Consider the following 23,409-nt stretch of genomic DNA (forward strand, 5'->3'; position numbering starts at 1 on the left):
GGCCGGTTTCCCTCAGGTTTAAAAGTGAAAGAGTAGAGTTACTTCTTTACAAGTCCTTCACACACACACACACACACACACACACACACACACACACACACGCACGCACTCACTCACGGTGGAGGGGGGAGGAGGGACCTGGCTGTTGTCTTCTCTTAGGTTGCTGGCGAGTTGGCACCCAGATAAGGACTCCCAGCCCCCTTAACCTTGTTCATTTCTAACATCTTTCCACAAATAAGCCTTTATGCCTTATCAAAACCCGGCAAGTAAACCTGCCTTCAGCTCCAGGGAACTGAGAGAACTCACAAGAAGTGAGCCACAAGGGACTCCTCTGCCATGCCCCAGGCTGGAACTTGCCAGGGTGAGGACTGTAGGCCACAGCGTAGGACGCCCCGGTACCCTAAAGCGGCAAAGCCAGGGCGGCCAGGATGGTGGGCTATAGTTGTTACTTGAATCTGTTTGAAAAGAGGAAGCAGCTCTGTCATTCCCGGAAGCTGATCCTACTAAGCTCTTGGGGCCAGCTCAGTGCCAGGTCGACGACGGCACAAGGTCCCCTGACCAAGTTGTCTGCTTTAGCCCACCCTTCCCAGATTGACCTGGCAGCTATTCACGGCACAGAAGGACGCAGAGGATATGGGATGAAAGGAGGAAAAAAGGGCACAGGACCCTGTCTTGGGACCAGCTGGTGCCTTTGATGCTCCTGACCTTTGCTGTGTGGCGGAACTGAGTGGTGGGCGGACTTTGAGCCGTAACCTCGTCTGTGGTGCTCCCGCTGGAGTCTCTTGAGGGCTCTCCCTCTGGATCTCCCTAGTCTACCCCCCTTTCCCGGCTGACCCTACCTACCTCCCATCTCAGGACTGTCGCCAGGTCAAGGCCGCGCGGTGGCCCCAGCCACGCTCGCTCGGTGCCGGTGCCGGGTGGTCCGAGTTCCTCCGCAGGCCCCACTCCCCCACCAGATAAGAAGCTTAAGTCCTCCTCCTGCCGAGGGGGAATTAGACGCGAAGCAACTAAGACCTGCGGTCTTTAACTGGGTTCAAAGCCGACTCCGACTGGGACCAGCTTAGGGCTGCACCCAGCAGGGCTACGCTAGAAGCATCCCCCTTGTACTTGCTTGTGCATTGCCCTGAGGGTTCGAGGTGCGCAAGGCTGGGGAGGTCGCCCGGGTGCCTTCAGCAGCTAGCCCTAGTCACTCGTGGCCCGGCCACCCCGGCCAGGGGGGGTCACTACTACCCAAACCAGCCTGATGCTCAGGGCAAGCGTTCGGGGTCCTGTTCTATCCCTGCTTCTCTTTTCCCTTTCTTTCGGCCCTCACATTTCCCTTTTACTCTTTCTTCCGCCATTAAATCCTCATTAAGGAATCAGTTGCAAGCATGACCTCCAATCTCCAGTAGGTGGGAGTCCTGGGGCCACCTGACAGGCCTTGTCTGGCCAGTTCTACACCAGATCCCCTACTGCTCTGGACTGCACACCTGTCCAGGTGTGCCTTTGCGCTACACGTATGCGTATTCAGGGCTTTCGCTTATTTTGCTAAAAACAAAACCAGGCATTGAGTTTGTCCGTTGTCTTGCTCCTTGAGTTGCCGCCAGGTTTCAGAAAGTCCCGGGAGTCCGTGATCCAGGCTCGTCCGCAGCCGGATGTCTGAGCCGGAGCTGCTCCCCACCTGGCCTCGCCCGCGGGCGACAAAACCGTCAGTCTGGCCGTGAGAGAGCTTCACCTTGCCAAGATCAACTCACATTTTCATGTATTCAAATGAGAAGTGTTGGGAAGGAACACTTGCCTCTCTGGGCAATCCACAGCCTTGGAAGGAAAAGTTAAGTGTCCCCACCGTCCCTGGAGAAAAATGTCACCTCCATCCCTCCAGGAGCATCCACTGTTCCGCTCCTGTACCTCCCCCGCTCCAACCCCCACCCCACCCCCGCTGCACCTCGATCCCCATGGTCCTGTTGCAATACTTGCCCTGAACGTTAGCTACTACTTTATTCATACCCATCAGCTGAGCTAGCTGGAAGACCTGCTAAGTTCCAGCCAGTTCCGTTTTCCTAAGCCAGCCCCTCAGGGAAGGGGTGGGTGGGGCACACTGGCCTTGGACGTTCCTTTAATTAGAGAGAGAGAGAGAGAGAGAGAGAGAGAGAGAGAGAGAGAGAGACAGAGACAGAGAGAGACAGAGAGAGAGGCTTCTAAAGGAAGCATGGAGAATGCTCATTGCACATAAAGAGTTAGAAAATCAAGTTTTTCCATGTGAGATCTCTGAGGGCCGAGTGTCCTACTGTGTGCCACAGACTGGGGTGGGGTGGGGTGGGGCGCTTTGAGTTCCCAGCGTTTTCTGCAGGTGCCCAGGGGCTCAGGAGCTGGGGGAGGGTTGGTCAGAGTGGGGGGTTGACCCTTCACAGGACAAACGCCCACCTTAACTGGAAGCAGCCCGGAAGCTGAGGGCTCTGAAAAGTCAACGAATTTCATCTTTTGCATTGAGGGTAGCGGCTTAAACGCAATCCTTACCCCAAGGGCAGAAAGTGGCCAAGAATGAAGCTTCCCCTCGCTTGCTCTGCACCCCCTCCAATCCACAGGAGCCCCCCCCCCCACTTTCCACACACCCAGGAACTTTCCCACATCCCTTAGTCCCCTCTGGTGGTTTAATTTTGCTTATTCAAATGCGATTATCCTCACATTTACATAGTTCTATATAACGGATGATTTTGAAACAATCAAATGAATCGCATCCTACATTTACAAAAACAATAAAGAGCATGTCTTTTTCCCATTCGTGTCCTGATCCCCCTTCTCTAGTTTTGAGACTAAATTACTGACATGACTGGGGGGGGGGGGCTTACACTCTTTGTCAAAAATTAAAGTTTGATTGGTGGGCAATTTGGGGCGGCCACCTCGACTGTTTCCAGTAGCTACACTAGAGCTGTTTGAATATCACCGTGACACAGTTATTTGTCGCTTTAAAATCTTTCTTTGTCTTTTGGGTCACAGAGCAACACTTAGCTCATCTTGTAGCAGGTTTGTTTCTAAACAGAGAAGTATAGGAAGAGGCGCCCTGGGAGCCATTTGCTTGGGTGGGATGCTAGTGAGATCTGCAGGGACTTGGGGCGCTTCCCGAATGGTGTGATTTGGGTTCCATGGCGTTCCTGGATCCGAATAAGGGTGTGTCTGGCCACAGTTGGGGCCATTATAGGTGGAAGTAGGTTCTTAACATTCCTGTGCAACAAATTGTCCTAGTCCCCTTCTCTCCTGTTTATGGCCCCTCAGTGGTCTAGCAGATCCCAGAAGGCAGGAACTACTGAAGTTCTCCTTCCTAAGTAGTGCCTGGAGCAGAATTGATAAGTCCTGAGGCTGGCCCGGCTGGCTTCAGGCAGGGAGAGATTCTTGAATTTAGAAAAGGGATCCAGAATGGATAGGAGGGAGCTCTTCAGACCTCTAGCTCTTGGACCTGCTCTACATGGGTCTCAAAATAAACCACCAGATAACACCACATTGAAATGCTCCCCTCTTCTAGCTCTCTGGACGTGGAGAGAATCATACCCACGTATTGCTGATGTAGGTCTGTCACTGTATGAACCAAGCAAATATTTCATCTCTCCTCACCATGAAAATGCAGTGGCAGCAGCATGTATCAATGGAAGGTATTGATTAAAAGTTAAACCCCATCAATTTCCCATCAAGCAAAAGGTTTTACTCAGGGCATTACAGGAAATGCCGGGTTTCAAACAATGTGTTTAAACTGGCACATAAATCAAGCCGAGCCCACGCAGTGAGGAGGAAAAATCTGGCAACAGAGTTCCGAGGAGGCTGAGGGGACACTGGGTCTAGATAGAGCTTGCAGGCTGCTTGCTGGGTTCCACCCTGCACTGACTGCTGTCTGGGGTGCTAGTGACACACACCTTCTAGAGCCTCTCTCTTCCTACTTCTCAGTGAGCCTTGGCGGAGGGAGCAGGAACTACCAGACATTGGCCTCCCCCATCATTCCACCTGTAGACTACAAAGTACTGCCTTCCATCCATCATCTCTTAGTGACTTCTCCTAAAGAAACAACAGTCTAACACCCGTGGAGTATTTTTGATGTACAACCAGAGAGTCCCCAAGTTAATTTTCCCTCCCCAAATTTTATTTGCTATGGAAATAGGCCTTTGGAGAGTCATTATGAGAAGAAGCGGGGCCATCTCCTCTTCTGGACTCTTCTGAGGATGCTTCGACTCCCCTAGCCACATCTGGTGTCCTGGGTCCCTCCATCCCTACCAGGCATCTTGTGCTGCTCAGTCAAAGAAGAGCCCCTTGAAACTTGGGTAGAGCCAGATTCCCCATATATTGGGGGATAGGATCCAGCAAGTCTGATGTAAATTTGTCTCCCAGGTGCAGTCGCCTGGGTGGATTGCACTCTCCTTACCCCATTGCCTCCTCTCACCAAGCCAAAAAAATACCTTCTATTGTGAATCTTAGCTCCCCTCTGACCTCCCCATGACCACCCCCAACACCCCCTGCCAAGAGAAGTGGTTTCAATAAATAAAGCCCAGTGATGGGGTTGAAGGTCAGTTTACACTGGCTCTGGGCCTTCTAAAACCCCTGCAGGTGCTGGAATGGGGATAAAGCAGGTCGCCCTCATGGGAGACTAAGGAGGAACTGAGCAGGAGAGGACACTCGGACTGAGTCTGAGGAGCCTGTACAGGGATGCAGTCTGGATGGGGGGGGGGGGGGGCGTGCCCCTGCCACTGTCTCAAGTCTGCAGCCTGTCTCAAGTCTGCAGCAGGAACGCAGAGAGATGCTCAGGCAGTACTCTCCTCCTCCCAACGGTGATCTTGGTCACCGGGCCTGGATTTGGCAGTGTGTGGGAGGGAACAAAGCCTGAGTTGAGGGACTGGCATGATAGAGACAGACTAGTTTCTGTTCCAGGAATGAGGGACCCTTATGAACCTGGGAGGGATCATCTGTTGCGACTGTTGTTGCGGAAAGGGATGTTACCTGGAAGTATTGGTACCCGAAGCTTTCCTTCCTTCCTGCTGAACAGTTAGCTTTGTGGTCCACCTCTCCTGGTAAATTCTGGGCAAAATGCTTCCTGCTTGTCACTGTCACCGTCTTCAAAGCTGGTCACTGCAACAAGAGACGGTTTGAGGGTTCCAATGTAGATTCTGCAGGACGCTGGCTCCCCGTGAGCCTTCTTTTCTCAATGTCAAAATCAGCATATTAGAGTTCGTTTCCTACCAGCTGACAGCAGAAGAAACTGGCCACGAAAGGTGGGAAGAGAGCATCACAGAGGTTCAGGTACACAGAGAGGATGGGATGCTGGGATGTGAGGCAGATGATGTGGGCTTACCATCTAGGGAGATCTCTCCTTCTCCTTCCATGTATTCTGTTTGTGGTGACCAGCCTGGGCTGTCCCTGCTGGCCACCCCAGTGGCTTTCTTATGTAGGGACAGGGCAGGAGGTCCTCAGTGTCTCCTGAATCTTACCTGGAACTCCCTCTTTCTCAAGTTGCCAGGGACCCTGTGGAAGAAAGAGGTTGAAGGTATGAAGATATGATGGGCAACTATGCATCTCCTACTGTGGTGTGCAGAACCCAGCTAGGCAAGAGGAACACATGTTCCCTTCCCTCCACTCCCATTCAGAAAGGGCCCTGCTTTGGCTGCCCTGGGTTCTGAAGATTGTTGTCCCAGCCCAGGATCAATGACAGATGTTGGGAGTGTCAGCATGCTTCCTTCCTCAATCTCAAGGTCGCCTGGGCTGTTGTAAGCCCTGGAGAAAGCCTGAATGGGGCTGAGATTCAGGGGGCACCTCTAAAAGAGAAGAAGGCTAATGGAAGAGAAGCCCGGTTGATCTTACTGAAGGTTCCCCCAGCACCTGAATATAGGGAGAACTGAGTGAGAACATCATTGATTAGGTCCTGTTACTTAGCTCATTCCACTTCCCTCCCCGTGGGCAGAGTGAGAAGGAACCATTTACTATTCATCTAGAGAAGTATCGCTTAGCTAGTTTCTAAAATCCCCAAAACCCAAGATGTCATTATAGCAAGGTATCTTTATTTGCCGTCTTTGAGACTATTTGATTTAAATTCCCTTTAAAAAAAAAAAAAAAAAAAGAGGTTTCTTTCTAGGAATGTAAGTCCATCTGAAATGAAGCAGGAATACTGGACTCATGGTGGATCCTTCAAATACTAAAGATTATAAATATTACCTTGTGTGTACCAAAGGCTTAGTGGGGTCCTAAAGCTTAATTAAGAAAAACAATACACTGTGTGGAAAGAACAAGACACAAGAGGGTTTCCTCAGGCAGAGATTCTGCTGCTGGGTGAAGATTCATGAATGATTAACCCCTCCTACTGAGGGAATTTGGAAGGTCTGGAGTTCAGTTGTGGATGGAGGGCCTTTCAGGAATCATGTCACACAGATATCAGGCTGTGCTTGGGTGGGCTAGGAGGGCTCTGTGTTCTGTGTGAAGGCTCTCATAAGTTTTTGACTTCTGCTTCATCGGGTAATCAGGAACGGGGACAGATAAAATATCTCCGTCACCGGAGAACAGAAAAACAGCACATCTCCAAAGTTTATTAATTTTTCTTGGGTTGGTATGGGGGGAGGTGAGTACCAGAAAGTGGGCTGGTACACAGAAGTCTGAGGCAATGATCGCTGGCTAAATGCAGCGTCTGTTTTTACAGCTTACTTGGGAGAGAGCTGTTAGTTTTTCTAAGCACAAACCAGGCATTGGTTCTCAAAGCTCAATGTTTAGGCTACAAAGCCGGTACGACTGTCTTACATACCTACCTTCAGAAAAAGAATGGTTCTGACCTCACACTCAGCAAAATCTCTAGTGCTATACCATGCTTGGCACCCATCTCAGCAAAGCCCCTTTGGAGGACTGAAATGTAAGTGGAATGCTAAATGTCAGCCCCTACCTCCAAGAAAAATAAATCCTTAATTCTCAGCCAAGTACACCTGCTTATTTGTATCTTTTCTTTTCAATGGGTCGCTTTACTCAGAGTTTTCTTTCTGCTCTGTGCTTGCTATTTTTATCTCACCTAAGAACACTGAGATCAGACCCGGCGCCAGACTTCTGAGACACCCCGGGGAAGAATAGGCTGGCTTCCTGAGGTCTGTTCCTGAACTCTACAAGCTGAGTTTGTTAGAACCACCTCAGAGTTCAGGGCCTGGGGAAAGACTGGCCTATGAGGTCACCACAGGGTAAGAGGGGTGACCAGTATTGCTGGAGAAGACTGGAGGCAGTCTGTGCGAGGGTGGCCCTTAGGGAGGGGAAATCCCCTCACCGCACGTACATTTCCATGGGGGAGGGTAATAACAATATAGGAAACATTTGGACAAAGATTCTTCTGGATGTGACTCCCAGGAAGGTAATGGGCTATGTTGTGTAGCTTTCCTGACTTTGGGGTTCCCCGTTGGATTTGGCTGATGTAGGGCAATGGTACAGAAATTTGGGGAAAGAGCAGAGAGGTGAGAGTTCCTGTTTCTCCCCTCACTTCCCTGGCTTTGCCTTTCAGTCCTCTCCCTCCTGGGCAGTCTCTCTTGCACTCTTGCTCACACCAGGCTCTGCTAAATCCCAATGTGATACCCGTTCAGTGTTTTTAGACATGGATGACCTTCTCTAATTCTACCCATGGTTGTGCAAATAATTATTTGAACTCTCTTTATTCCAACCCTACTTTTTCTTTAAAGCAGGCCATTGTTTCCTCTGGAGATCTGAAGAGAGAGAAGAACCAGTCTTCAGTTATGTCCTGTGTCATCCTTTAAATATTGTGACTCACACAGTTTCGATCTGTTTCTTTTCAGTCTTGAGGTGGAGGGGCAGGCATGGGGGTGTCTAGGGTGACTGTGCTCTTGAAGGCAAGGCTGCCTCTGGGTTTAGCATTGGAGCAAATTTGGAAACAATCTGCTTTATACTCATCCCTTTAATTTGGTGAAATGTATTTGATATCATTGCTAAAACAATTAAAGCCCAAACCAAATATTAATATTATCCAAGACTGTTTTGACCTTAGCTAAATTGACCTTGCTGTAAAGCAAGGCTTGAGGCTTCTGCAAAGTTGTATTAATGTAACCAAACCATGAACTAGGTCCAGCTTATAGGAGATGCTCATTTATATATTGAGAAAGAGCATCTTTGGCTTCTTCATTTCCACAATATTTAGTTTTATTTAGAGTTCAATTCTCTTCAGGCCTGTGACTTGATATAGATGTGATAGGATGAAAGGGTAGATTATTGAATCTACTTTTAAAGAGCAACTTGTTTAAAATCTTTACATTGCTATGGATTTTAGTTTATTGATACAAGTTTAAACTTAATTTTGTTATACTGTATATATATTTCTATTCTCTTTTGAGGTATTATGTTTATGTAACTCATTTAAATTGTAATAGATAATTAAGAAATACAGATTAATAATTAGTCTTCTATGATAGTCAAACTTATAGTCATGTTGTTTTCCAGGTATACATAGATATAATTCAACTAGGTAGGTAATCTTCAAACACTTCAAAGACCTATAGAATATGGCATTTAAAATGTTTTAAAAATTTAGACTTTCTGGACAATGAGACATGTCTGCTCCTGGCAGCACCTATTTACTTCAGAGAGGAGGATGGACATCAAAGACACTCCATATGGCAAAAATAGCGATTTGGACAAGAAACTCTTCTTGCCTGGACTGCTTGATCAACTGGACATGCAGGACCCATAGGAAGGTGACCACTGAACTTTGCTTGGTGAAATGGTCCTTCAGGTTCCTGCTTCACAGAGAAAACTGCCAGACATTCTGCAGGACACAGAGAAAAATGACTGAGAGACTCTACGTCTGTAGGCTTAAGACAGATGCCCCAACTTTACAAAGGAACACTAGGTGACTGTCCAGGCTACCAGCTGTCTCTGTCTACCCTACAAGACTCCGGAAAGTTACTTAAATCCTTCTTCCGTTTCTCAGGTAATAGTATATCCTTCTGGGGTCTTTGATGTAGTTGAATACTAGATAGTTATAATTTCCTCAGTTATGTTAAAAGATAAGTTAGATATAAAACCTTAGAATCACAAATATAAGATAGACAGAATATCTTCTTTAATATTATAACTGTAATTCTTGCTTGATAATTGTTTTGTTATATGTAATTTTACTATGGTTTTGTTTGTTTGGTTTTTTTTTGTTTTTGTTTTTGTTTTTCCGAGACAGGGCTTCTCTGTGTAGCTTTGCACCTTCTTGGAACTCACTCTGTAGTCCAGGCTGGCCTTGAACTCACAGAGATCTGCTTGCCTCTGCCTCTCAAGTGCTGGGATTTAAGGCGTGTGCCACCACCACCCAGCTCTTACTATGTTAAAGTTAAAACCTTCCTTTTTAAAAAAGAAGAAAAAGGGAAAGTGCTGTGGATGATTGATTGATAAATAAAACACTGATTGGCCAGTAGCCAGGCAGGAAGCATAGGCGGGACTAGCAGAGAGGAGAATTGAGAGAACAGGAAGGCAGGAAGGAGGAGACACCAGCCTGCCGTCCAGGGAGCATCATGTAAAGGCAGCAGGTAAAGCCATGGAACATGTGGCGACATGTAGATCAACAGAAATGGGCTGAGTATAAGAGTAAGAGCTAGACAATGGTAGGGCTGAGCTAATGGCCAAGCAGTTTAAATAATATAAGTGTCTGTATGTTTATTTTATAAGTGGGCTATGGGACTGCCGGGGCTTGGCAGGACGCGGAGAGAAAAACTCTAGCTACAATGACTTGATAACAATTCAGTATTAACTAATACTAGGTTGGTGATATTATCTGGGTGCAACCATTAATGAGAATTCTGTGTATTTGACACCATACTAGACATTAAGAATACTAAATTTAAAAACACTTGCATTTATTTTACTTGATGTGTATGATTATTTTTGCCTGCATGTATCATATGCAGCATGTGCAGCTTCATACCCACAGGGGTCAGAAGACATCAGATTCTCAGAACCTGGAGTTATGGATTGTTGTGAACCAATATGTGGGCACTGGGAACCAAACCACATATTGGTTCACAAACCAAGCCTAGGCCTTCTGCAAGAACAAGTACTCTTAACTGCTGAGCCATCTCTCTAGTCCCAATGGTATTTATTTTTTATTTTTTATTTTTTGAGACAGGGTTTCTCTGTGTAGCTTTGCACCTTTCCTGGGTCTCACTCTGTAGACCAGGCTGGCCTCGAACTCACAGAGATCCACCTGGCTATGCCTCCCAAGTGCTGGGATTAAAGGCATGCACCATCACCGCCCGGTCAATGGTATTAGATTTAAGGCAATAGTTTTGCTTACTAATGATTAAAGCAATGTTCCACAGCAATCATGATGGCTCACAGCTTTAGACTCATGGAGAGCTGTAGCTAATAGGAGGCTTACTTGAGATTATGAGTTGGTTCAAGCCAGTCTGTGCAACTAGCAAGAGTCCATCTGAAAAATAAACAACAAACCAAAAAGAAAAAAACCTTCAATATTAAAAAAATTTGTACATCTCTACTTTGAAAAGGGTCATAAAGGTGCAATTTCTGAGTTAGAAGATACTTAAGTAATTAGGGCTTTAAGGTATGTTGTCCCCTGACATCTAGCAGTGTGCTCTTAAAAATCTCTGGGTCATCCTGTTCCCTTACACATGTACTCTGTATTAGCACTTTGCTTGTTACTGTGAGAAAATACCTGACAAGAAGCAATTGAATGAATGAATGAATGAAGGAAGGAAGGAAGGAAGGAAGGAAGGAAGGAAGGAAGGAAGGAAGGACTTATTCCATCTCACAATTTGGTACATTCCATTATGGTAGGGAAATGGCAGCAGAAGGCACTGTGGCAGGGGCAGGAGGCTGGCTGGTCACATTGCCTCTGCAGTCCAGAATGACGCCACCTACAGTGAACCTAATCTAGACGACCTTCCACAGACGTGTCCAGAGGCCTTCTTCCTTGTTGATCTAGCTCCTGTGAAGTTGATGATCAATACTAACCCGTACACACTCCACTACTAACTGAAATTTGGATGGTAACATTTGCAATCACTGTTTTCATTTCTATGTCTGTTTATTAGGGTTGGATATGCTTCTACTGGCCACAGTATTTCTTCGTTGTGGAATGGCCTGTTCCCAACTATTTTAGCTTTGAAAAAAAAATTGAGCCTCCGTCTATTTCTCATCTACAGGGCTATTTTATGATGCTGGAAATTAACCCTGGAACTTGTACATGCTAGATAAATGCTCTGTCACTGAGCTACACCTCAAGTCCTCATCTGTGATTTCATGTCTGCCGTAAGTGTTACAGATTTTCACCAGGTTCTTAATTGCATCATATTTTTTGTTTATTTTAAGTACATAGAATTAGAACCGCATGACTTCTGTGGTTCTATGCTTATAAGTCTTCATTACACAATTCAAAAATCTTTCATCCAGTTTGAAATAATTTTTGTCCAGAATATAAAGTAAAGACATACCTCTATTTTCCAAATCTTTGAACCTTTGGGCAGGCTCTAATTATGAAAAACCTTGAGTCCTCTACTCAGAGAACTGAATTTGAATACCATTCTGTTGTGACACTTTGGAATTATAGAAACTGAGATGTTATAGTGAGTCTCCCATGGCTTCCTGTGTATGAACCAGACGTGATTCCAAAAGCAAATAACAAAAGAACTAGTAGGTAGACACTGGTGAGTAGCAAGGATCTGGTTATATCATAGAATTTCAATGAATGCTTGAGTAATTTTATTCTGCTCTTCAGAGTCAAATTCCATCTCTTTAAGATAATCCCATGGTTATTAGCATTTTAGTATGAAAATGCAAAATGAATATGAAATGGCTTTAGACTTTAGATCAGTGACTAACATCAGTGTGGTTGTTTAAATGAAAATGGTCCCCACAGGCTCATATATTTGAATGCTTGGTCCCTAGTTGGTAGAACTATTTTGGGAAGGATTAGGAGGTATGGCCTTGTTGGAGGAGGTATGTCACTGAAGGTGAGCTTTGAGGCTTCAAAAGTCCAGGCCTGACTCAAACCCCCCCCCCCCTCTCTCTCTCTCTCTCTCCCTCTCCCTCTCTCTCCCTCTCTCTCCCTCTCTCTCCCTCTCTCTCTGCCTCCAACTTGTGGATAAGACATAAGCTCTCAGCTACAGCTCCAGTGCCATGACCGCTTGCCTGTCACCATGCTCCCAGGGTGATGGTCATGGACTCACCCTCTGAAACTGTAAGCAAGCCCCTAATCAAACGCTTTCTTTTATAAGTTGCCTTGGTTGTGATGCCTTTTCACAGCAATAGAAAAGGAAGTAAGATTAAATAACAAACCCGCTACTTTCCTTTCTGTTTTTGTTTTGGTAAAAGCAGGACTTGGAATAGAGGTTCCTACCATAGGACCACCTAAAGACTTCCAGTGAAATTCTTGTCTTTTTGAACACCACCACCTTACTTATTCAATGAAAATAATACTACTTAGCTCATGGGTTGTATTTTCTTGTGGCGTGAACACCTGAGTACTTGGGAGCTGTGAAAGCTGAGATGGTAAGCACAGAAAAGAAATTTACTGTTGTCCTAATGAGGCTGCATCTGCACGTATGGTACAGCCATGCTCACATAGCGTTCACGGAGCATTTGGAGTCACATGACCAATGCGATGCAACTGCAGGGATGGTGAGGCGCTTTCTGCAGAATGCTTCTCATTTGTGAGCATTCAGCAATCATTTTGGAAGGTACCCTGTGAGGGAGTGAAATAAACCTGCAGGGTAAAAGTATTACCTGCCTCGTTCCCGGCCCCACCATACGATTTTGTTAATTCTTTGGGAATTTCCTACAATGCACCCCAATCACACTTGCTTCCCATTCCTCCCAGGTCCACCCTCCCACTCCTGCAGTCCCCCCACAGAAAAACAAAGTAGACAAACAAATAAAACCCACCAGTCCAATTTGTGTTGCCCCCATACTCACTGGAGCATGTCAAACATCCAGTGGTCAGCCTGTTAATGAAAACTGAATCTCTCCTACCAGACACCATCAACTGTGAAGAGCTACACTTATCTCCATCTTAGAGATGAGGGTGAAGAAACCCTGCCTGCTTTTATGAAATGGTAGTTTCTCTCCCAAGTCCTGAGAAGCCAGAGTCATACTTGCACAATTGGGTTGTTTCTGGCCTCACGTAGTTGTAGAGGATAGAGCATTCTTCTCTCACAAGCATCTGGACCACTTTATGTTGTCTCCTCCCCATGTCTGGAGCTTCATAGAGGACCTTAAGAAGTGACCATCTGTGATGACTTTGAAGTCATTGAGTATTTGTGATGGGTGGGTTGGTAGAAGCAGAGTGGTAGGTAATACACATTTGAGAGTCTAAGTGCCAGGTGCTAAAAAAAAGCACTTCAATTTATACTAATGCTAAATTGGTTTTTCTTTTTTTCCCTTCCTTTAAAAGTAAGTGAGGAAACAGAATGCAATTGCGGACTTATCACACTCACAAAACCCAATTAGCTACCAACTAGGTTAGAAACAGAACATTACAAACCCAGCCCTCCCCAAAGTACTTAATCAACATCACTCTCCCTTTCCCTAGATGACTACTGTGTTAGTTAAGGTTTCTATTGCTGTGATGAAACATCATGGCCAAAGCCACTTGAGGAGGAAAGGGGTTTATTTTGCTTTACTCTTCCACATCACTGTTCATTACGGAAAGGAAAGAAGTCAGGACAGGAACTCAAAATGGCCAGAACCTGAAGGCAGGAGCTGATGGAGAGGCCATAGAGGGGTGCTGCTTACTGGCCTGCTCATCATGGCTTGCTCAGCCTGCTTTCTTAGAGAACCCAGGACCACCAGCCCAGGGGACACCCTCCCCCATTAATCATTTTCAGTTAAGAAAATGCCCTACAGGCTTGCCTGCAGCCTCTCTCTCGGAGTCATTTTCTCAGTTGAGGCTCCTTCCTCTCCAGTGACTCCCCGCTGGTGTCAAGTTGACAGAAAACTAGCCAGCACGACTACTGTGTGGACTTCCGAGGGAGAGCACTTTGACATGTTTATTTGTCATATGTACTCTGAGGGTGTATCTGTACGTGCCATAGTTTATCCTGATCTGGGATTTGAACCCTATGTGATGGATTCAGACAACATGGGCTATCTAGCTTCTGTATCTAGCTTCGTTGACCAGTGTTGCAGGTGTGAGAGATTGCTGTGTTGCTGTTCCCAAAGGGGGAGAGCTTGATTCATCTCCTTGGTATAAGCATTGTGTTTTATGGTTATTATTTTGTGGATTTTCCTTTTGATGAGCATTTGGGTTGGTTTCAGTTTTTAGCCATATAGACAAGATGGCTAGGTTTAAAAAAAAAAAAATTCAAATATAAATGTTTACAATTTACACTCTCTATGTGTTTCTTGCTCTTCCTAGCAGGGTTGCTGGATATTAATATGTGTACATTCAACTTTAATAGATAAGGCCAATCGTCGCTTCATGGATCACATCAGAAAAACTGAATGTTGCAAATTTAAGATTATTCTGTGAGTTCCGGAAACTTGAGTCACATGCCTCAGAGTTCAACTCTCTTTAGAGCTGGATTCATGGTGGGCAGGCGACACGGCAGCCCATTGACAGGTAATATAGACATACTCCTTTAAAAACAAATGGTTGTGTGTCCGAAGCCAACATTACTCTTTTGAAGATATAAATCAAGAAGGGGTTGCAAAGGTTCGTTAAGCTGGGTGGTTGGCCAGTCTGGGAAGAGCAAGTCTGATCGCGCAGTCCTTTAGGATTCGTTTCCACCACTGGCTGAACTGAGACCTCTATGAAAGGGTTTAAGCCACTGGGACCAGGGTCTGAAGCTGATTTCTTAGACTCCACTGTGGCAGGGGTTGGGAGTGGAGCGTGTGCAGAGCTCAGGTGCTGGAACCAACCGCGAGGCAGGGCTTGTTGCTGGGCGACCAGGGAGCCGGTCCTTTCTTCCCTATTGAGTTGGCAGAGCCTGCCTGGGCCGTGTGTCCCAGCGGTCTGTGGGACATCTGGCCCCTTACCATCAGCGGGGAGAAGGTCTGGACCACCTGAACCATCCAGGTGAGCAGAGGCTGTGGACCCGGGTGCAGGTCATTTCCTTCGGACTCTGGAGAGAGGCTGTGGTGATTTGGCTGAGCGACTACTCCCTCCTTCTCTACCGCTTTGGTAGATTCCAACTTCACAAAAGTCAACTATAGGGCTGACATGGAGAGGTGATTAGGGCTGGAGGAGGCTCTGGGCTTCTGTAGGCTCTAAATTAGAGTTAAAGGAAAAGGTTTCGTGGGAGAAGGAGCGTGGGCAGAAGAGGAGCTAACAGTGAAAACGGCCAGTGGAAGTAGGTAGATTGGGCTTTGGGGAACCGAGAAAAAAAAGGGGGGGGGCGTGTATACGGGAAAGAGGTGAGGAATCAGGACAGCTGTGGGGAGGGTGAAAGCTAACAGGGGAGGCAATTAATGTCATCACTGACCATTTCTGCAGCCCGAGCCAGGGCTGCCAGATTTGGACAAGTCTTAACAATCATTAGGTGAGAACTCCCAATGGAATCTATCTATCTAATTTCGGGAGAGAGAGCTGTTTCTATTGCAGTTGGGAGTAAACAAGGTGTTCCGAGCTTACTGCAGGGGTTATTTGCTACTGAAGACTGCCGACACAATGAACCCTTTTGCAGATTTGTGTTGGAGGAATTTAGAAGGAGATAGCTTCTCTTTCTTTTCTTTTCTTTCTTTTTTAAAACATTCAAATATAAATGTTTACAATCTTCTCTGTCCTATTTACAACTTTAAATAGTAGTATGGTTTATAAGCAGTAAGCCACACAATGGTATAGTCTATAGGCTGTAAAATCCACACAGGTCTACAGTTTGAGGGATTTTGACAGAGATTCACACCCTTGAAACAAGAGCTACAATCAAGATGAACGAATTGCTGTTTCTGCTCACTCGGTCATCCCCACCTGATCTCGTCTCTCCCTCTGAGCAGCCACGGAGATCTGCCGTGGGACCATACAGAACCAGTGTGTATTCTGCAGTCTGAAATAGATAGTATATGCACTTTTGTGAGCGGCTCCATTCACTCAGGACAGTGGCTTCCCAGGGCCCCTTTCTCCACTACAGTAGCTTATTGTAGTAATGTCGGCCGTGTTCCTTTGTGTTTGTGTTTAAGACAGGGTCTCACCATGTAGCCTGGACTAACCTGGCTGTGAACCCCGTCTTTGTCTCCCAAGGGCTGGGCTTTACAGACATGTTCCATCATGCTTGGCCCTGTAGTAAGTTTTGAAACCGGATACTGTAAATTGTCTAGATTTGTTTTTCCTTTTGAAAATTATTTTGGTGATTTTTTTAGGGCACTTGAAAATATTTTAGAATTAGCTTGTTATTTCTGTTAAAAAATGTCTGCTGGGGATTTTTGCAGACAGTAGACAACAAAGCAACACAGTCTGCTACAATCTCCAGAAAGCATACAGGAGAAATTGACAACGGCTTTCAGAATAGGCCGTGAAGAGCCAAACATCTCTAGTTTAATATCAAAGCAAAGTCGAAAATGTTGCAGAGCAGAATAGAAAAACATCTGGAGTCCATCCCGGAGGGGTCAGGGTGGTCTCGGGAGTTCTCCCTTTCCAGAGACAGGAAGTGACCAGTGAGCAGAGCTGCGGCATAATACAGACAGCTTCAGAAATTCTGTACTCCACTCTCAGGAAGAGATGTTTTAAAGAGAGGGCAGAAAAAGAAAAAGAAGGAGGAGGGAAGACAATTTGGGTTGTAAATGAAAAACTCTGCCTGAGCAAGGAGATGTCATGAAAAAACAAAGGAGCAAGCAGTCAAGTGGGGCCACAGTGGGACGCTATTTTAAAATGCTCCCTGCTGGTCCAGGCACCCTGCAAACTGCACTCCTAGGGAACTCTGAGCAAATGCCACTACAATGTGCTGAAAACTGACCAGAATACCTCTCAATTATGGGGAAGAAACTTCAAATCAGAACTGTGCAGTATTCAGTGAGGGGGAACCCGAATGGTGCCATCTCCGGAGGATGTAGATACAGGTTCCTGGTAGTGTACCTGACACCAGTAAGGATTGCCCAGTGGGTAGGGCCTGCACTTGAATCCTGTAAAGAAAGAAGGCCAGCATTTGTGACCCAGCCTTACAAAGGACAGTCTAGCATCGAGAACAGCATTCATAACCCAATACCTTGAAGGACGCCCTTGAAACATCTGTGCAAAAAAGACTGCCCAGGGGTGTGACAGACATTGGTGAGCCATGGAAGGAACAGGAGGGTGAGGCTGGAGCAGTGAGGAGACTGACCATTCAGACCGAGTGCCTCCCACCCAGCTCCCTCCACTTCACATTTATACATCTTCTATGATATCCATTGCCAGTTTTATAGGCCAGCTCTGTCCTGTTCTGTTCTCATTACCCCCTCTTTTTTTCTTTATTTTTTCACTAGTCTTCCTGTTCTCCTGTTTTTCCATTGATAAGCTTTCCCCCAGAAGGCGAGCTAGCCTAGTCTGTGGGGTTCGTGTGTCTCAGCCTTCTCAGAGCTGGGACTGTTTTGGGCTATCTGATTGCACTTTCTCGCCTCCCCCTCATTATTTAACCCTTGGTCCGAGTTACCTCATTTCTCTCTCTTTTCCCTGTTGTCTCTACCTTCTGTTTACGTTTCCCTCTCTCAGCAGACTCATTTTTTCCTTCACACTTGTACCTTACGCTCTTATTGTGCACAGTTCTGGCTCTCTTCCTTTCCTTCTTCAAATGTTGAGAGTTGATGAGGGGCTTGATTCTGTTTGACTAACACCACGACTTCTACAATGTGCTTACTCTTTGATAGTATTCTACTCTTAGGGGAGTACTAGGAATTGGGTCTGATGTCCTGAACACTGGTATAGCACAGAAGGATGGTGCCTCAACCTTACAACACCATAATCTGTCTTGAACATTGCAACCAGCTTCACTAAAATAATTATAATTTAAAAAAATATATCATCCAATGGTCAACTCCAGGTGCAAGTCTCAACAGGAAAACATGAGCAATGTGAAAAAACAAGGTAACACAACTACTCCAGAAATGACCAGTCCCACTCATGGCCTCCCAATGAAAGAGAGTTAGATGAAATCCCAGACAAGGAATTCAAAAGAATCATTATGAATTGTGTTCAAAGAACTCAAAAAGGACACAAACTCCTGAATAAATCCCAAGATAACAACAGCAACAACAAAAAACAACAAAAAAGCTGAATGAAATAGAGAAATCATTATAGGATATGAAAGTAGAATTCAATAAAAAGAAATAGTAAAATAAAGAAACTGGAAATGAAAAAAATTCAAGAAGGCAAATAAAAAGTTCTGTGAAAAGATTCACCAATAGGATGAATATATGGGTAGACAGATTACCAGGACTTGAAAACAACATACAGAAATTGGAACATTCAGTTAACTACAAAGATAAATCAACAATAACAACAACAACAAAAATACGTGAATGAAAACTTTCAGATCTACAGGGCACTATGGAAAAACTAAATCCGTGATTCATACTGAGTGATCTTTCCTAGGGGTACCTGAATACATGCCTATCCACTCCAGATAGGGCACTAGAAACCAAAGAAATGATTCCGCCGTGGTGCAGCTTAGTGAGCCAGTGAGTTTACTGGGGTAACAGGAAAATGGATGACTCAAAGACAGCTGAATCACTGAAAAGCCCATTCTTCATGGGCAGTGACTCATGAAAACTGTATCCTGGAGCTCCCCGTATAACCCACAGGCAGGGGAAGAGTCTTTCTCCATGAAAGCTGCATCCCGGAGCTGCCCACACAACCCACAGGCACTAGAAGAGTCTTTCTCCAACCGGAGTTATTGCTTGTGTGGTAGAGGGGAGGAGCCTTGGGCCCTTGTGGCCTCCTCAGTTCTGAGACCTTCAAGCTTCTGCTGCTTTCCTTCCCTCCAAGAGGGAGTGTTACAATGTGGAAGAAATTGCTACAAAACTCACAGAGTTAGAGAAGAACAATTTCAGTCTAAAGGCTTAGAAAACATTTTCAATTAAAAAAAAAATCACAGCAGATCATTTCCCAAATCTAGGGGAAGAGATGTCTATCCAGGCAACATTTAGAACACTGAGTAGATGAGACCAGAAAGGAGCCTTCCCACGCCATGTTAATATTAAAATAATAAATATAGAGAACACAAAATACACCCAAACCTGTAAGGGAGAAACACCAAGTCATATATAAAGTGTGGGGTGGGGAGGGCTCATCAGAACAAGAGGCGATTTCTCAACAGAAACTTTGCTTTTCAAGCTCAGAAAGAAAACAGCAGTCAACCCAGCTTACTATACCCAACAAAACTCTCTGTCATAATTGAAGTAGTAATAAAAAAAATTCCAAAGTAAAACAAGTAAAAGGAATTCATAACCCTTAAGCTAGCGCTACAGGAAATATGTGGAGGAATCTTTTGGACTAGAAGAAAAGCCAGCACATCCATGAAGCTCCAGCGAAGAGCAAACCATGCTCCTGCGTAAGTAAGCAAATGAGAAAAACACAAACACAATCACCAAGTACTGCAAACCAACAAAATGACAAGAAACACAGTGCGCATTCTTTAATAACAACTCCGAGTGTTAGTGATGTCAGTTCTCCATTCAAAAGACACAGGGTAGTGAGTAGCTTAAAAGAGAGGATCCACCTATTTTTGCCTCCAGGAAATGTAGCTCACCACCAAAGGCAGATGCAGTCTTAGGTCAAAAGATGTGACATGTGTTTCAAGCAAATGGAATGAGGAAACAAGTGTCACTGTTCTAATATCTGATAACATAGACTTCAAGTGAAAATGCTATATTTCAAGTCCTGAAAGTTAATAACTGTCAACCAAGATACTTAGCAAAGTTATTTTAATGGAGAAACGCATGGGTAAATAAGAATATTTGAAGACAAACATAAGTTAATGCAATAATAACTTAGTGCAGGGAATTCTTAAAGGAACACCACACACAGAAGAAAAATAAAGTTTCATCCATAAGAACACAGGTGTAGCCGGGCGGTGGTGGCACACGCCTTTAATCCCAGCACTCGGGAGGCAGAGCCAGGTGGATCTTTGTGAGTTCGAGGCCAGCCTGGTTTACAGAGTGAGATCCAGGAAAGGCACAAAGCTACACAGAGAAACCCTGTCTCGAAAAACCAAAAAAAAAAAAAAAAAAAAAAGAACACAGGTGTCGTAGTTGGGGTTACTATGGCTGTGGTGACACATCATGACCAAAAAAAGCAAGCTGGGGAGGAAAGGGTTTGTTTGGATTACTTGTTCACATCTTATTCCATCACAGAAGGAAGTCAGGACCGGAACTCAAGCAGGGCAGGAACCTGGAGGCAGGAGCTGATGCAGAGGCCATGGAGGGGTGCTGTTTACTGGCTTGCTCATCATGACTTGCTTAGCCTGCTTTCTTATAGAACCCAGGACCACCAGCCTAAGGATGACACCACCCACAATGGGCTGGCCCTCTCCCATCAATTAAGAAAGTGCTCCACAGGCTTGCCTACAGCCTGGTCTTATGGAGGCATTTTCTCAATTGAGGGTCCCTCCTTTCAGATGACTCTAGCTTGTAACATGTTAGCACAAAACTAGCCAGTACATTAGGAAAGAATGCATTTCTTGAAGTGAAGAGATCAAGAGAGAACTAGAAAAGAACTGATCATGTTCAGTGCCACAAATCTGCAAAATTCCTATACCAGCAGGAGAGGGAGAAAGGATCTACCAGTAAACAAAAGGACCAGAGAAATGACCAACAAGCAGCACCAGAAAGAATAAAGCCTCACCAATCATAACCTTACACATAAATGCCCTTAACTCACCAACTAAAGACACAGGGTAGCTGACCGAATTGATAAACAAGATCCAACTATCCGTTGTCACCAAGAAACTCACAAAACTAGAAAAGACACCCAGAATAGGAGAGTCAAAGTTGGAAACAAACCTAGCCGGCAAAAGGAAGCTGCGAAGGAGCTGGCACAGCGATTCTCGTGTCTAAAGGAATAGACTTCAAACCAAAGCCAGTGAGAAGAGGCATGGAGGCCACTGCACAGTACATTAGGGACGATCCACCAAGAGAATATAACTATTATACATATACATGCCCTTGAATCTTTGGTACCCCAGCTTCATAAAACACACACTAAAAGACATAAACGACCCGGTTCTGATGCAATAATACTGAGAGACCTTAAACATCCCACTCTCGCATCTCAATAGAACTTCCAGACCAAATGTCAGCCAAGAAACATCAAAGCTAAATTGTACCACCAATCAACTGGAATTAACATATACATAACATTCCACTCCTGATAGGGAAATCACATTCTTCCCAGCAGTGCTCAGAACCTCTAAAACTAGCCATATTATAGGCTACAAATAGTCTAAATAAATACAAAAATTGTGATAGTTTCCTTATCTCAGCAGACAGCCGTAGAATAAAAGTATAAAATAATAACTAGCAAGACTAACCTCAAAAATACACAAGTATTTTGGAGACTGAACACTACATAAAAATTTTCATTAAATTTTAGATTAGTGTACAAAGTACTATGTTGCATCATGGCATATTTTTAAAGATTACACTTATTTATTTATTGGGGAGGGGCATATATGTACCACAGTGCACATGTAGAGCTAAGAGAACAACTTGCATGGGTCTGTTCTCTCCTATCACGTGGGTTCTAGGAACTGAATCCAGGTCTTCAAGTCTTGGTAGCTCCTGAACCATCTCACTGTATGGGTGTGTATGTGTGTGTGTGTGTGTGTATGTGTGTGCGCGCGCGCGCGCTCGCTCGCAAACATGTTCCTGGTTAACTTTTAAGAGTTGAGTCTTTCTCCATCAAGGATCCAAGTATTATGAAAAATATGGAAAGATGGAGAAAGTTACTATTCTGTTCTCAGTAGAATTATTCATATGGTAGGATATTTTCTTTTACACCTTCAAGGAAATTCTGATCAAAGCACAAATAGATCTCCTTTTTTTTTAACCACTGATATTTCAAAAGCAAATCGTAATATTTTTATTTCCTTTGCCGGGGATGGAACTTTTGCCAGCTGAGATGAGCTGCTGGTCCCTGGGCTTAGGAGTTTCTGTTGGAACTTTAGTAGAAGTTGGTGTTGACATGAATTTAGGGAATAGAGATAATATTTGGCTCTGGACCTACAAGAGAGCCTGAATCCTGTTCCTAATGAGTCACTTCTTCCACTGAGGCACCTTGACTGTATGTTAGAGATGACAAGCCAGGTAAACCATTTGGCTACTGGCCTGGGCTACGGCCCCACTATGAAGAATGAGGCCCAGCGCGTAGGGTTCCTTCCCTTGGACTTTGGGGCTTCATGAAGCTTGGGCCCAGTTTACCTGGGAGTGTTCAGTATAGTTTTACTTCACACAGACTGGGAAGCAACATGCTGAGTGTGGTGTCACACACCTGTAATTCCAGTGCTTGGGAAGCAGGCAGAGGAGGAGGATGGGAAGTTCAAGGCCAGCCTGTACACACAGCAAATTCCAGCTGCTCAAGGCTATGTTGCAAGAGCTTTGCTCAAAGGAAAGAAAACATGGATCTGGAGCAGAATTTGGCTTTCGTATTCCAATAGAAGTGACACCAACCTTAAGGACCGGAGAAGAGCTTGTACGCGTCAAAGTGTGGAGTTCATGCGGGAAGCACTTTGGCAGCCTCTAGAAGCTGGAGTCTAGCTATTTCTGGCCAGAGTTTCTTCCTGATGCCTCGCTTGGCCTGGCGGTGAGGGAGCAAAAGCTGGGTCTTGGCCCCTCTGCTGCCTACTGACTCCAACTTCTAGTACAAGAGACAGGAAAAGGGATGCACTTACAAATTTGGAAAGAACAGGAGAGTGAAATTCTTGCTTGGCTTCCAAAGATTTTTTTTTTTAAAGCACACTCTGTCCCATCTCAAACCATGGAGTAGACTTAGTTAGCTTGGATGATGAGCAGACAATCTGACCCTTTCTTATTTGGGGACAAATGGATTATTTTTTTCTTTGAGCATCTTGAAACTAGAACCAGCTTCTCTTTGTAAATTGCCCTCAAGAAAGAGAAAGAATTTTTAAAAGTAATTCCCTTAGTTAGTGGTGTTGAGGGGTGGGTGGGTGGAGGGACACAGGCAGCCAACTCCCAAGCGCTGACCCATGAGCCTTCAGATACCACCCAGCTTGAAGGCCAGATAGAAGCTCCTGTCTATTGAATTTTAAACTCCATTTCCCGTTAGTTTATTTTTGGGGCATAAAAAACAACTTTTCTATTCAGATTCCAAGGGGGTGTACATAGAAATGTTAAACAGTGCGCATTTGTTTAAACTTCAGGAACAAACCGAGGACCCACAAGTTGGGAAGGGCACTCAGAACAGGAACCAAGAAGAGGGAGGGGAGGTGTAGCCGGCTCACAGCAGGTATCACAGCACTTCCTGTCGGTGCACTTAGGACTCTTCAGTCACCTGAA

General features: G+C 45.1%; 1 protein-coding gene across 1 annotated transcript in view; it reads left to right on the top strand.

The window, feature by feature from the left end:
- Nucleotides 1–14,886: 14,886 nt before the first annotated feature.
- The window catches only part of Ttc6 (tetratricopeptide repeat domain 6), a 194,777-nt gene continuing 186,254 nt past the window's right edge, over nucleotides 14,887–23,409 (top strand). Inside the window, exon 1 of the mRNA XM_028869755.2 lies at nucleotides 14,887–15,007. The gene's annotated coding sequence lies outside the window, so the exon portion shown is untranslated. The remainder of the gene's footprint in view (nucleotides 15,008–23,409) is intronic.

This window comes from Peromyscus leucopus, chromosome 14, assembly GCF_004664715.2.
Source record: "Peromyscus leucopus breed LL Stock chromosome 14, UCI_PerLeu_2.1, whole genome shotgun sequence".
NCBI classification, from domain to species: Eukaryota; Metazoa; Chordata; class Mammalia; order Rodentia; family Cricetidae; genus Peromyscus; species Peromyscus leucopus.